Below are 2,723 nucleotides of genomic sequence, written 5' to 3'. Positions count from 1 at the left end.
AAAAAGTCATTGGACATTATTGAACCTGATAAAAGGTCATTTAATTAAGGCAATACTTACCTGCTGGTGGCGTCGCTGCTCCGATGTCCCTCCGGGCTGGCTGCTCGATGCTGGAAACTTACCTGGAATCGTCCTGTTTTCACCGTCGCTGTTCCCTGTGAACAAAATTAAAAACGGGGAGGATTAAATCTCAGAGGGCAATATTACTATTCTGAACCGTATTATGGTGTGCCCGGTCATGTTACGGGGGATGGACCCAGATAGGCCCGTGCCTAACTGTCGCCTTGTGCGCAGATGGGGGAAACCATGGTTAGGGAAAACCATAGCCACTAAAAACCTAACCCCTAACCCTAACCAGACCCCGAGCCAGGAAATTAACATTTATTTCCCGAACAACATTGAAGATCAATGCAATGTTGTAAAATTTCAATTCATTCCTGACGGGTAAATATTTTTAGGTTAGGCCCCTGCGTTTTACCCAGGGGGCGCTCTAACAGAATTTATTGAAGGTTCATGAAATAATTATGGATTATCGGAACCGCAATGTTAAAGGCCATGAAAGCATTATTTACTATCTGGAAATAAATGAAATGCCATGAAAGCATTGTTTAATATCTGAAACGTTATATATTATCTATCAGAAATTAAACGTTGCAAATCTGGGTAGGGTTATGCCCATATCGGAAATTAAACCGTGCAAATCTGGTTGTCCATGAGAGCATTATTATCTGAAAAGTACTATGTTCAGTTCACAAATTAAACGTTGCAAATCTGGGTAGGGTTATGCCCATGTCGGAAATTAAACCGTACAAATCTGGTTGTCCATGAAAGCATTATTTATTATCTGAAAAGTACTATGTTCAGTTCACAAATTAAACGTTGCAAATCTGGGTAGGGTTATGCCCATGTCGGAAATTAAACCGTGCAAATCTGGTTGTCCATGAGAGCATTATTATCTGAAAAGTACTATGTTCAGTTCACAAATTAAACGTTGCAAATCTGGGTAGGGTTATGCCCATGTCGGAAATTAAAACGTGCAAATCTGGTTGTCCATGAGAGCATTATTATCTGAAAAGTACTATGTTCAGTTCACAAATTAAACGTTGCAAATCTGGGTAGGGTTATGCCCATATCGGAAATTAAACCATGCAAATCTGGTTGTCCATGAAAGCATTATTTATTATCTGAAAAGTACTATGTTCAGTTCACAAATTAAACGTTGCAAATCTGGGTAGGGTTATGCCCATATCGGAAATTAAACCGTGCAAATCTGGTTGTCCATGAGAGCATTATTATCTGAAAAGTACTATGTTCAGTTCACAAATTAAACGTTGCAAATCTGGGTAGGGTTATGCCCATATCGGAAATTAAACCATGCAAATCTGGGTAGGGTTATGTTCGGAAATTAAACCGTGCAAATCTGGGTAGGGTTATGTTCGGAAATTAAACCGTGCAAATCTGGTTGTCCATGAAAGCATTATTTATTATCCGTAAATAAATAAAATGCCATAAAAGCATTGTTTAATATCAGAAAACACTTGAAGATTATGAAAGCATTATTTAATGTTTGTAAACAATAAAATTATTACATCTTACTACGACCTATATATATTTATTTGTGCAGATGAGAAGGCAAAATGACTTACAGACACTGATATAACAATAAACTTTTTATTTGCAAGCACAACATTTTTTTTAAACTTTTTTCCTTTTATATGAAAGACATCAACTTCACACAACTGTGATTTTTTTAATATATCAGAGGTTAACAAAAAAGCCTCATCTCTCTTTTTTAACAACTTTACTCTGTGGCGACGTCCCCTTCTTTCTCTGTCCTATAGAGAAGCAAAAACAAATATGGTGATTCAACTGACCGAGTCCTAGCACTGCTGGTTTTCCAGCCTTCCTTTACCTGTCAGTCAAGTGTAAAGCCTCTAACCAATTAAAATCAGTAATTATTAAACAACTACCTAGGAAAACTGAAAACAGCCTAGATTTGGAATCGTGGTCCACAGTTAAAGAACCCTGCCATATATCATCATTGACAAGCAGCACAACACTAAAGAAATGGTACTTAAGGTCACTTACTTTTGCATCATTTTTAATAGTCCTCTCACGTCATCTATTGTGAGCTTCATTTCTTTGCACATGTTCAGTAGTTTAGGACTGTCACTAAGAACTTTGTTGATCTGAAAAAAACAACAGATAGGATTTTAACAACTCTGAGATATTAGTTAAGTTCTGCCCAAGCGAGCTTGATGGGCCGAATGGCCTCCTCTCGTTTGTATAGTTTTTATGTTCTTAACAGTTTCAGTTGTTGCTAATTTCAAAGAAATACATTGCATCACTTCATGGCATACTAACCACTTCAGTTTTTATTGCAAAGTTCATATGATCCTTTAATTCCTCTCTCATCATTTCCTTCAGTGTATCCGGATATATCAATTTTCGCCGGAACTTTGGGTTCTGAGATATATGAAAGAACATCACATTAGTTTAATCACGCGCAATTACCAAAAACATAAAAATTTAGCATTTTATCTCAAAAGTTACATTAAAAACCTTTACATGACCTTAGTAGGTGGCACGGACTTTGGAAGAGGACTAGGCATCTGTGACAAAAGAAAATGTGTTTTTAGTTTGACATGTATATAAATTTCTGTGCCCACAAATATTAGCATAATGCTCCAATTCTCAAAATGCTTAACTGGTGAAACTTACTT

At 36.7% G+C, this 2,723-nt stretch overlaps 1 long non-coding RNA gene across 1 annotated transcript; it reads right to left on the bottom strand.

Annotated features, from left to right (window-relative positions):
• Positions 1-1,708: 1,708 nt before the first annotated feature.
• Positions 1,709-2,471, bottom strand: LOC140593626 (uncharacterized). Its single transcript, XR_011994046.1, has 3 exons — positions 2,365-2,471; positions 2,089-2,189; positions 1,709-1,835 (listed from the first exon to the last, which is right to left on the bottom strand). It is a non-coding gene; the product is annotated as an uncharacterized lncRNA (long non-coding RNA).
• Positions 2,472-2,723: the final 252 nt, after the last annotated feature.

Source organism: Paramormyrops kingsleyae, chromosome 12 (genome assembly GCF_048594095.1).
Source record: "Paramormyrops kingsleyae isolate MSU_618 chromosome 12, PKINGS_0.4, whole genome shotgun sequence".
In the NCBI taxonomy this organism is placed as follows: Eukaryota; Metazoa; Chordata; class Actinopteri; order Osteoglossiformes; family Mormyridae; genus Paramormyrops; species Paramormyrops kingsleyae.
This window is presented reverse-complemented; position numbering and strand designations above follow the sequence as displayed.